A 13,575-nucleotide genomic window follows, 5' to 3' on the forward strand; every position below is an offset into this window, starting at 1 on the left:
AGTCCGAAACAGAGAGGCAGAGGAAAGCAATGCCTTAAAACAGCTCAATGCTCGCAAAAGCCAAACCTTGGAGTCACCATGTGCTATGCTCAGTCTCCTCTAGCAACAACATTGTAAATTAAAGTCAGGAGCAGAAACAGAAGGTGCATTTTCTAATTTGTCTTTTTCCTTTCCCCTTTTGCATGTGCTTGTCTTAATTTATCATTGAGGAGGCAGATTCAGGCTTTTCCCACAACAGTAATAACAGCAGCTCTGGCTCATCATCGTAATTTCTTCTTCATCCAAAAAGAGCAGTTATTACCATCTTTAATAGCACCTAAAAGGCTGCCAAATACAACAGTTTCCCTTATTATAAGAAACAAAACAAAACCAACAACCACTACTGCAGCTATGGGGAAAGGAAATAAGAGATGTGGTTAAAATCTCTCAACTGCTTTCCCTGCTTTTTTCTTTTCTTTGTGGCTAATAAAGGTTTAAACTTCTGGTGTGTTTTTTTTTTAAGATGTGGGTGTTTGCTGAAGTACATTTGGGTGTCTCTGAATGGTCAGACTTTAACTATTCAGTATTGTACAGTGGGTGATATAAATAAATACCTTTGACCCTCCTGACTCATTTGTTCCAGTAAAACAGGCTTAAAGCTTCTAATTAATACAGGATGTCACTATCGTCTCTCCATCCCCCACAGATAACTCTATAAACACTGTGCCATTGTTTCTTCATTATTTCCTTCTTCCCAGTGCTTTTCCTCTCACTGCTTAGCTGCCCCATCCCTACTAACTTAAGAGCCCCAGCCGCCCCTGCTCTCCTCAGGAATGAGCTGTTCTTACTCTGATATCCTTTACTGAACTGAAAGGCAGTCCTTTATGCTAAAACCCAGAGTCTTTACTTACTCTTGGATACATAAACCTGAGAAAACACAATATTTCTGATGATGACAAGATGAGGCCTGAGTGCCTTTTTATAGTTGAGATCATTCATATACTTGCCTTCAAGATTCTGGCCTACAAATGCGGTATAATTTGTTACCCCATTGCAGCTCACCCCTCCCTTCTGGCCTCGGCAGCCACTGCAGCATCTCCATTTCTTCCCACAGCATCACTCTGCACTGTCTTCTGTATAGCCACTTTCCTTGGAAAGACTCTCTAAGCATGCCAGGCTTCCAAGCATCCATCCTCTCCCAATTTATTATTCCCTGCTAATATCACAGATTCTAGCCAAAGGACTTCACCCAATATCGAAACTGCAGAAGGTAAATAAGTTAGACACAAGGAAACACCTTCCCATTGCAAAGAAAACTAGGCGGTGTAATAGTTCACCTAACAAGACTGAGGAATCTCTGTTGTTGGACACTTCAGAAAAGAGACAGCAGGGACATCTGGCAGGAACAGGTTACCTGCAGTGGATTATGTTCTGGGAGAATGGGATGTTCTGCCTGATCTGTTGAGGTCCTTCCCAGACATAGGTCCCGATTCTGTAATAAAAGTAGCAATATCTGACTCCACCTAAGCCAGATAAGCCTACCCTGAGTTCTGTTCAAGTGGCCACTTAAACGCTGTGGTCAAATTACACTGAAGCCAGCCTCTTGGTAATTGTTTAACACAAGAAATATGTTGCCACCACCTATTGCCCCATTGCAGGTTGCCCTTTTTATACCTGGCTTTTCCCATACCCCTTTCTCTGCTTCTTAGTGCCTGCTCTGATTGCAAACATGTCCAGACAAATAGCTTATGTGAAATCTTGGCCATACTGCTTGGAATGGAAGATGATCCTTTCAAGTCAATGAGACAATTCAGGGTAGTAAAGTTAAGCACATACATGTCTGTAAAATATTAGCATAATAACAATGCAGATTTGAGAGACTGTGGAGACTCACATTCAGATAGCTGTAATAAGGAATTACAAATCATCTACACTGAAGTTATACTTTTGATGACTGAAATGGCATTGAAGCTTTTGCAGTTCTACAAAGTAAAAATAGGGTCCTGCAGTAAAAATTAATTTTTCATTGCCATATAAAATACATTTGATGCCACTCAGAATCCTCAGGAAAATTCCAAATGCAATTTGTGAAACTGAAATGAAGGGATACTGAACAAAGGCACCAGATGGGGAATCTCCTGTTATTAACAAGGTCACCAGAGAAACATCCATTCCAAGAAGGAAATGATTGGTATCGCACTGCAGCAAGGCTAAAAAAGAGATGAGGCAATAGAAATTTTTGATTCAAGATGTTGAACTCCTCTGACATATCCAATAAATATCAGAATACATTGCAGCTGACTTGAATTAGTCACAACAAGCGAAGACCTTCAGTAGATCGGTTTCCGTCAGCAGACATATTCAAAACTTTGGCTGAAAATGATCAAAAGACAGAACACAGGTTAAAGTCTGTCAATCTATTCTAAAGCCTTATAGAAAACAGGAAGTCACTAAAAAGAATACAGTTGTTAAATACAGAAAAACCAGTGATATTTTAAATAAGGAGAAATAGAGTGGCTGGAAAAGGTGTCAGCTGGTAATTAATTACAAGTATATGAGAAGTTGTCCTGGTTTCGGCTGGGATAGGGTTAAATTTCTTCCTAGTGCTGTGTTTTGGATTTAGTATGAGGAGAATGTTGATAACACACTGATGTTTTCAGTTGTTGCTAAGTGCCCTCCTAGTCCAAGGACAGCTCCCGTGCCCTACTGACTGAGCTAGGTACACAGGATGGGAGGGAACATAATCAGGACAGCCAGCCCAGCTGGCTAATGGGGTATTCCATACCATGTGACGTCATGCTCAGTATATGAGGGGTAGGCGTGATCCAGGAAGTACCGATCGCTACTTGGTTATCGGTCAGCGCGGGTGGTGAGCAATTGCATTGTGCATCACTCATTTTGTATATTTTATCATTATCATTATTATTTTCCCTTTTTTTTTCCTGTTCTATTAAACTGTCTTTATCTCAACCCACGAGTTTTTCTCACTCTTACCCTTCCGATTCTCTCCCCGTCCCGCTGGGGGCGGGGGGAGTGAGTGAACGGCTGCGTGGTATTTGGCTGCTGCCAGGTTAAACCACGACAGTCCTTTTTGGCGCCCAACGTGGGGCTCGAAGGGTTGAGATAACGACACATCTGACCCGAACGGGTTAAAACAAATTTTTTATAAGCATTCATTATATCAGTTTAGTACTTGATGTTCACAATGTTGATTTATTTGCTCTCAGAGTTTTTGGATCTGTTCTTGGAGTTTTGGTATGTAGCACCTTACTGGCTGTCTATACTGCTGATTATCAGTTTGTATGTGGGGTTGGTCATCTCTGGGAAATGGATTAAGGTCATTGCTTTGCTATACTGTGTGACCTGGCTTTATGTTATGATAAAATTATTGGTCACGAGCCTGTACTCAGCACTGCCATCATTCCTGTTCTTTGGGAGCTATCTTTTGGAAACTATTAATAATTACACTTCTTACGTCTTCACCTCAGAGGATGAATTTAGGGGGGAGACAGGATGGGACACTTTCTCCCACTTGTTCACCTTCCCCTCCATATCTTCAGAAACTCCTTTTTCTTCTATCCTCTTCATGAAGACGTCCACAATATTCCCTGAGAATTTTGAATATCCTTGGGATGTTCAAACAAGCATGATCATATTGCTATGTCTCCTGAATGTGGTTCAGGCCTTGTTTAGAGTTAAACAACTATTCAGGAATACTGTTCAGAGATCAACCCCAGCAACAGATACAGTGACTACTCAAACCCCCACGACAGGCACTGTAGCTACTTCAACCCACACGACAACCACCGTGGCTACTTCAACCCCCACAACAACCACTATGGCTACTCAGACCCCGGCAACAGTCACTACAAATACTCCAACCCCCGCGACAGGCACTGCAGCTACCCAAAACCCTCGCGATGGGTACTACAGCTGAACCAGAGGACCAACCGTCGCTGGTATCCGTCGCCCCTGTACAGAAGAAGAAATCTTTGAAGCGGAAGTCAGGTCGTGTAGAAAAGGATGATGGAAAAGCAGGGACATCACGAGGAGGGGAGGAGGAAGAGGAAGAACTCATAAATGAGACAGAAACCACCCGATCCTTATCCCTGAATGAGTTGCGAGATATGCGGAAAGATTTCAGCCGTCGTCCAGGCGAGCATATTGTTACCTGGCTGCTCCGATGCTGGGATAATGGGGCCAGTAGCCTGGAATTAGAGGGGAAGGAGGCCAAACAGCTGGGATCCCTTGCTAGGGAAGCGGGTATTGACAAAGCAATCGGAAAAGGGACACAGGTCCTCAGCCTCTGGAGGCGACTGCTGTCAGGCGTGAAGGAAAGGTATCCCTTCAAGGAAGATGTTATATATCGCCTAGGCAAATGGACCACTATGGAGAGAGGTATCCAGTGTCTGAGAGAACTAGGTGTGCTGGAGGTGGTTTATAGTGACCTGGACGACACCCGAACACCCAAAGATCCAGATGACGTCCAGTGCACCCGACCCATGTGGCGGAAATTACTACGGAGCGCACCAGCGTCATATGCCAGTTCGTTGGCAGTACTGTGCTGGAAAGAGGAAGAAGCACCAACGGTGGATGAGGTGGTTAGCAGACTTCTGGATTTTGAAGAAACTATCTCCTCCTCCCTTGTCTCGGCTGTGGAGAAACTGTCCCGGGAGGTCCAGCAACTCAAAGAGGATATGTCCTATTCTCCACCTGTACGGACCAGTATCTCAGCCATTAGGAGTCAGCGTTTTTCTCCTCAAGAGAGAGGATATAGAAAGTACACACCACGGGGCACCCTGTGGTTTTACCTGCGTGACCACGGAGAGGACATGAGGCAGTGGGATGGAAAACCTACCTTCATCCTAGAGGCACGTGTACGTGAGTTGCAAGGAAAAACAATCACACAAGGGGGTTCTCCCAGGAAAAATGCTGCTCCAGTTTTCAGGAAAAACCTGTCTCACGATGGTCCAGTTTCCAGTGAACAGTTCCCCAGACAGAGTAGAAGGGCTGATCTTACTTTGGATTGTAATTGCAATGAAGAAATTCTTGACTCACGTTTGCAAGACGTGAGAGATGGATACTATGACCAGAACTAGAGGGGCCCTGCCTCCAGCCAGGTGGAGGAAAGGGACAACCGGGTTTACTGGACTGTGTGGATTCGATGGCCTGGCACATCAGACCCACAGGAGTATAAGGCTCTCGTAGACACTGGTGCACAGTGTACCCTGATGCCATCAAACTATAAAGGGGCAGAACCCATTTGTATTTCTGGAGTGACAGGGGGATCCCAAGAGTTAACTGTATCGGAGGCCGAAGTGAGCCTGACCGGGAATGAGTGGCAAAAGCACCCCATTGTGACTGGCCCAGAGGCTCCGTGCATCCTTGGCATAGACTACCTCAGGAGAGGGTATTTCAAGGACCCAAAAGGGTACCGGTGGGCTTTTGGTATAGCTGCCCTGGAGACAGAGGAAATTAAACAGCTGTCCACCTTGCCCGGTCTCTCGGAGGACCCTTCTGTTGTGGGGTTGCTGAGGGTTGAAGAACAACAAGTACCAATCGCTACCACAACAGTGCACCGGCGGCAATATCGCACCAACCGAGACTCCCTGATCCCCATCCATGAGCTGATTCGTCGACTGGAGAGCCAAGGAGTGATCAGCAAGACTCGCTCACCCTTTAACAGTCCCATATGGCCAGTGCGAAAGTCTAATGGAGAGTGGAGACTAACAGTAGACTACCGTGGCCTGAACGAAGTCACGCCGCCACTGAGTGCTGCCGTGCCGGACATGCTAGAACTTCAATACGAACTGGAGTCGAAGGCAGCCAAGTGGTACGCCACAACTGACATTGCTAATGCCTTCTTCTCCATCCCTTTGGCGGCAGAGTGCAGGCCACAGTTTGCTTTCACTTGGAGGGGCGTCCAGTACACCTGGAACCGACTGCCCCAGGGGTGGAAACACAGCCCTACCATTTGCCATGGACTGATCCACACCGCACTGGAACAGGGTGAGGCTCCCGAACACCTGCAATACATTGATGACATCATCGTGTGGGGCAACACAGCAGAAGAAGTTTTTGAGAAAGGGAAGAAAATAATTCAAATCCTTCTGAAATCTGGTTTTGCCATAAAACAAAGTAAGGTCAAGGGACCTGCACAGGAGATCCAGTTTTTAGGAATAAAATGGCAAGATGGACGTCGTCAGATCCCAACAGATGTGATCAACAAAATAACAGCCATGTCCCCACCAACTAGCAAAAAGGAAACACAAGCTTTCTTAGGTGTTGTGGGTTTTTGGAGAATGCATATTCCAAATTACAGTCAGATCGTAAGCCCTCTCTATCACGTGACCAGGAAGAAGAACGACTTCAAATGGGGCCCTGAGCAACGACAAGCCTTTGAACAAATTAAACAGGAGATAGTTCAGGCAGTAGCCCTTGGGCCAGTCCGGGCAGGACAAGATGTAAAGAATGTGCTCTACACCGCAGCCGGGGAGAATGGCCCTACCTGGAGCCTCTGGCAGAAAGCACCAGGGGAGACTCGAGGTCGACCCTTAGGGTTCTGGAGTCAGGGATACAGAGGATCCGAGGCCCGCTACACTCCAACTGAGAAGGAGATATTGGCAGCATATGAAGGGATTTGAGCTGCTTTGGAAGTGGTTGGTACTGAAGCACAGCTCCTCCTGGCACCCCGACTGCCGGTGCTGGGCTGGATGTTCAAAGGGAGGGTCCCCGCTACACATCATGCAACCGATGCTACGTGGAGTAAGTGGGTCACACTGATCACACAACGGGCCCGAATAGGAAACCCCAGTCGCCCAGGAATCTTGGAGGTGATCACGAACTGGCTAGAAGGCAAATATTTTGGCATATCCACAGAGGAGGAGGGGACACGTGCTGAAGAAGCCCCACTGTATAATAAACTACCAGAAAACGAGAAGCAATATGCCCTGTTCACTGATGGGTCCTGTCGCCTTGTGGGAAAGCATCGGAGGTGGAAAGCTGCTGTATGGAGTCCTATACGCCAAGTTGCAGAAACTGCTGAAGGAGAAGGTGAATCGAGCCAGTTTGCAGAGGTGAAAGCCATCCAGCTGGCCTTGGACATTGCTGAACGAGAAAAATGGCCAGTACTCTATCTCTATACTGACTCATGGATGGTGGCAAATGCCCTGTGGGGGTGGTTTCAGCAGTGGAAGCAGAACAACTGGCAGCGCAGAGGTAAACCCATCTGGGCTGCCCCATTGGGGCAAGATATTGCTGCCCGAGTAGAGAACCTGGTTGTAAAAGTACATCACGTAGATGCTCACGTACCCAAGCATCAGGCCACTGAAGAACATCAAAACCACCAGCAGGTGGACCAGGCTGCTAAGATTGAAGTGGCTCAGGTGGATCTGGAGTGGCAACATAAGGGTGAATTATTTATAGCTCTGCGGGCCCATGACACCTCAGGCCATCAAGGAAGAGATGCAACATATAGATGGGCTCGTGATCGAGGGGTGGACTTAACCATGGATGCTATTGCACAGGTTATCCATGAATGTGAAACGTGCGCTGCAATCAAACAAGCCAAGCGAGTAAGGCCTCTTTGGTATGGAGGACGATGGTTGAAATATAAATATGGGGAGGCCTGGCAGATTGATTATATCACACTCCCACAAACCCGACACGGTAAGCGCTATGTGCTCACCATGGTGGAAGCAACCACCGGATGGCTAGAAACATACCCTGTGCCCCATGCCACTGCCCGGAACACCATCCTGGGCCTTGAAAAGCAAGTCCTGTGGCGACATGGCACCCCAGAAAGAATTGAGTCAGACAACGGGACTCACTTCCGAAACACCCTCATAGACACCTGGGCCAAAGAGCATGGCATTGAGTGGGTCTATCACATCCCCTACCATGCACCAGCCTCCGGGAAAATCGAACGATACAATGGACTGCTAAAGACTACGCTGAGGGCAATGGGTGGTGGGACATTCAAACATTGGGACACACATTTAGCAAAGGCCACCTGGTTAGTCAATACCAGGGGATCTGCCAATCGAGCTGGCCCTGCCCAATCAAGACTCTTACGTACTGTAGATGGTGATAAAGTCCCTGTCGTGCACATAAGAAATATGCTGGGGAAGACAGTCTGGGTTACTCCTGCCTCCGGCAAGGGATAACCCATTCGTGGGATTGCTTTTGCTCAAGGACCTGGGTACACTTGGTGGGTGATGCGAAAGGATGGGGAAGTCCGGTGTGTACCTCAAGGGGATTTGATTTTGGGTGAAAATAGCCAATGAACTGAATTTTATGATGTCAATTGTTATATGATATTGTATATCATTATTTCTATGGTTGCTATCAATGGTATAGCAGTGAAAATCACCCAGATTAGCGAAGAATGAACTAACTCCGATGAAACCGAGCAAAGTGGAACGATGATAGAACTGGACGAGCGCAGCAGTACCGAAATGAGAACTGGCTTCAGGATGCAACGGCCCAACACCGCACACCATCTCTTCGGCCCTGAAAGACTGTTATAACAGATGGAGCCCAAAGTCATGGACTAAATGAACTCAATGGACATTTTAGAGGGATAGTCCATAGACGGAGGGAATGATATCTGTGCGTGCATATATATATGTGTGTGTATATATAAAGAAAGATAGTGGTGGTTAATTGAAATGTATTAAAAAAAGATGTGAGACCTAAGCACGACGTAAATGGTATGGAATAAGGGGTGGATACTGTCCTGGTTTCGGCTGGGATAGGGTTAAATTTCTTCCTAGTGCTGTGTTTTGGATTTAGTATGAGGAGAATGTTGATAACACACTGATGTTTTCAGTTGTTGCTAAGTGCCCTCCTAGTCCAAGGACAGCTCCCATGCCTACTGACTGAGCTAGGTACACAAGATGGGAGGGAACATAATCAGGACAGCCAGCCCAGCTGGCTAATGGGGTATTCCATACCATGTGACATCATGCTCAGTATATGAAGGGTAGGCGTGATCCAGGAAGTACCGATCGCTACTTGGTTATCGGTCAGCGCGGGTGGTGAGCAATTGCATTGTGCATCACTCATTTTGTATATTTTATCATTATCATTATTATTTTCCCTTTTTTTTTCCTGTTCTATTAAACTGTCTTTATCTCAACCCACGAGTTTTTCTCACTCTTACCCTTCCGATTCTCTCCCCGTCCCGCTGGGGGTGGGGGGAGTGAGTGAGCGGCTGCGTGGTATTTGGCTGCTGCCAGGTTAAACCACGACAGAAGTCATTAATAAAAACCATTCCTATGGATGACCAGCTTTTCTGCAAAAGAAAACAAGACCACAGCCTTAAAGCAAATATATAATAACAAAATAAAAATTGGTTTGTCTTACATATGCTACATTATGTTAAAATCAAATAGGTGATTGTTAAAATATATGATAATAGCTTATAGTGTCATTAGGTTTCCTTTCAATCATAGAATCATTTAGGTTGGAAAAGACCTCTAAGATCGAGTCCAACCATCAACCCAACACTACCATGCCCACTAAACCATGTCCCGAAGTGCCTCATCTACACATCTTCTAAATACTTCCAGGGATGGTGACTCAACCACTTCCCTGGGCAGCCTGTTCCAAGGCCTGACCACTCTCTCAGTAAAGAAATTTCTCCTAATGTCCAATCTAAACCTCCCTTGGCGCAACTTGAGGCCATTTCCTCTCGTCCTATCGCTAGTTACTTGGGAGAAGAGACCGACACCCACCTCGCTACAACCTCCTTCCAGGTAGTTGTAGAGAGCGATGAGGTCTCCCCTCAGCCTCCTCTTCTCCAGACTAAACAACCCCAGTTCCCTCAGCCGCTCCTCATAAGACTTGTGCTCCAGGCCCTTCACCAGCTTCGTTGACCTTCTCTGGACACGCTCCAGCACCTCCATGTCCTTCTTGTAGTGAGGGGCCCAAAACGGAACACAGTATTCGAGGTGCGGCCTCACCAGGGCCGAGTACAGGGGCACGATCACCTCCCTGCTCCTGCTGGCCACACTATTTCTAATACAGGCCAGGATGCCATTGGCCTTCTTGGCCACCTGAGCACACTGCCGGCTCATGTTCAGCCGGCTGTCAACCAACACCCCCAGGTCCTTTTCCGACAGGCAGCTTTCCAGCCACTCTTCCCCAAGCCTGTAGCATTGCCTGGGGTTGTTGTGACCCAAGTGCAGGACCCGGCACTTGGCCTTGTTGAATCTCATACAGTTGGCCTCGGCCCATCGATCCAGACTGTCCAGGTCCCTCTGCAGAGCCTTCCTACCCTCGAGCAGATCAACACTCCCGCCCAGCTTGGTGTCGTCTGCAAACTTACTGAGGGAGCACTCAATCCCCTCATCCAGATCATTGATAAAGATATTGAACAAGACTGGCCCCAGTACTGAGCCCTGGGGAACACCGCTCGTGACCAGCCGCCAACTGGATTTAACTCCATTCGCCACAACTCTCTGGGCTCGGCCGTCCAGCCAGTTTTTTACCCAGCAAAGAGTGTACCTGTCTAGGCCGTGAGCCGCCAGCTTCTCTAGGAGAATGCTGTGGGAGACAGTGTCAAAGGCTTTACTGAAGTCCAAGTAGACCACATCCACAGCCTTTCCCTCATCCACTAGGCGGGTCACCTGGTCATAGAAGGAGATCAGGTTGGTCAAGCAGGACCTGCCTTCCATGAACCCGTGCTGGCTGGGCCTGATCCCCTGGTTGTCCTGCACATGGCTTGTGAGCACTCTCAAGACGAACCGCTCCATAATCTTCCCCGGCACCGAGGTCAGGCTGACCGGCCTGTAGTTCCCCGGATCCTCCTTCCGGCCCTTCTTGTAGATGGGAGTCACATTGGCAAGCCTCCAGTCGTCCGGGACCTCCCCTGTTAACCAGGATTGATAATGTCAGGCATGGAGCAAATTTGTAGAACAGATGCTGAAAGTAAACCTTGGCAATAGAAGAAGCAGAGCCTGAGCTAGCAACACTGAAGTGCCAGTCTCAGAGCCCATTGCTGGGTATGCTACGCTAGCCTGATCTTCTGAGAAAACAAGGCTTACACAATCGCCACCCATCAGTCCATGTCTCTGCCACTCCACACTTAATATTTGAACATGCTGGCCAATTTTAACCAAATTCAAAACCAGCACTGAACTGCAAAATAATTCAGGTTGGATGAGTCCAACTGCTGAAGTGTCCAAAGGTAAATTAATTTTAACAATGTTGAATCACAAAATGATTCAGGTTGGATGAGACCTCAAGAGGTCATCCAGTTCAACCGGTGAAATGTCAAAGGGTAAATGCATTTTTTACAAGTTTCAAAAAAATCTGCTATTAACATACACATATATATACAGCTTATGCTTTGTATCAGCTGACCAACCAACTAAGACATACATACCTATAGTAATACAGCTTTAGGCGAGTCATAGCACATACCGATGCTTACCCATATGGGGTGGCGCTTTGGGGGTGTGTGTGTATGGTGAGTTAGGACATTGAATTGCAGATATAGAACATAAATCTGTAAGAAAATAGTTTTGAATATTCTATTGCTCAGAGTATAAATTGTTTCCCTGAGGCATAAATGTAAGAATCAAAAACAGTAAGACTCATTAAATGGGCTAGAGAATTGTAGAGTTAGTATTCTGCATAAAATCTGACACAGGTAACCTTATGATTTCAGTTGAAAAGGCCATGTGTCATTTCTGCCTACAAACAACTTTATAAAGTAATGATATGGATGTTATTTCTATTCTGAAGGGCCCACAATCAGAAGGTGAATTTTTGTGCAAAGGGTTTAAGATACAGCTTAAGAAGAAAAATATTTATTTCTAAAAATAAAAGCTGTTGCTCTCCTTTTTTACAAGCCTGATTTGCTTTCAGCCCAGCTATTCATCAGCAATCACGTGACAGTAATAAAGAATCAGAGAAATAACCACTTTCTACAAATGCTGAACATTATTTGTATACAGAAAAGTGTATTATTTCTAACACTATGTCCTGTCCCATCCCACACCCTTGAACTTTGCTGCTTCACTGCAGAATGCCTACTTAAATAATCATAGAATATCTCAAGTTGGAAGGGACCCATAAGGATCATCGAGTCCAACTCCCTACTCCTCACAGGACTACCTAACGCTAAACCATATGACTAAGAGCATCGTCCAGATGCTCCTTGGAACTCTGACAGGCTTGGTGCCGTGACCACTTCCCTGGGGAGCCTGTTCCAGTGACCGACCACCCTCTCAGTGAAGAGCCTTTTCCTAATGTCCAATCTGAACTTCCCCCTGATGCAGCTTCATTCCATTTCCACGTGTCCTATCACTGGTCACCAGAGAGAGGAGATCAGCACCTCCCCCTCCGCTGCCCCCCTTGAGGAAGTTGTGGACTGCGATGAGGTCACCCCTCAGCCTTCTCTTCTCCAAGCTGAACAAGCCAAGTGACCTCAGCCGCTCCTCATAAGTCTCGCCCTCGAGACCTTTCACCATCTTGGTCGCCCTCCTCTGGACACACTCTAATAGTTTGATGTCCTTCTTATATTGAGGCGCCCAAAACTGCACACAGTACTCGAGGTGGGGCCACACCAGTGCAGTGTAGAGGGGGACAATCACCTCCCTCGACCGGCTAGCTATGCTGTGCTTGATGCACCCCAGGACACGGTTGGCCCTTTTGGCTGCCAGGGCACACTGTTGACTCATATTCAACTTGCCATCAACTCAAACCCCCAGATCTCTTTCCGTGGGTCTGCTCTCCAGCCTCTCGTCCCCCAATTTGTACGTATAACCAGGATTACCCCATCCCAGGTGCAGAATCCGGCACTTGCTCTTGTTAAATTTCATACGGTTGGTGATTGCCCAGCTCTCTAGTCTATCCAGATCTCTCTGTAAGGCCTCTCTACCCTCGAGGGAGTCCACAGCTCCTCCTAGTTTAGTATCATTGGCAAACTTACTTAATGTACATTCAATTCCTGCATCCAGATCATTTATAAAAACATTAAAGAGCACTGGCCCTAAAATTGAACCCCGGGGCTCAATTTACTTAGAGGCTTGCCAAACAGTAATGCCCAGTGACATTACAAAAAGAAACAAAACACATCTCCCCTTCATCACTCTCGTTTAAACTACAAATTATAGCTCTGTATGATCTCTCTGGGACTTTGCTACTCTTCAAAATCTGATCATCTGTCTTTAAGGAGGGATTTACCCATTCACTGGGAAGCATGCAGGCCCCTGAACAGAAGATTTGGACTTCTTTTTAGCAGGACTGTTTCCCTTCTTTGGTGCTGGCAGTGGAATCACATGGTAATTCAGCTGAAGATGGAACCAGATGAAGATACCATCTGTTTCTCTTGTACTGAGTAACTGGATCAGACTCAAGTATGTAGCAGCTTCGGGTGCAGCTATGTCTACAGACAGAAGCTGATGCTATCCAGTATTTCTTCAGAACAGTTTAATCAGGATGAGAACTTATTTTGTAAGTGAGGCTAAATGTCAGGCCTTCTACTGATGTGTAGAGAACACCTCAGATCTCCTAGATGTAGGGGCCTCATCCTGACATGCTTTGATATGAACACTCGGGATTAAGGCTTGCCCATACCATCAGCAG

The sequence above is a fragment of the Calonectris borealis genome, chromosome W (assembly GCF_964195595.1).
Source record: "Calonectris borealis chromosome W, bCalBor7.hap1.2, whole genome shotgun sequence".
In the NCBI taxonomy this organism is placed as follows: domain Eukaryota; kingdom Metazoa; phylum Chordata; class Aves; order Procellariiformes; family Procellariidae; genus Calonectris; species Calonectris borealis.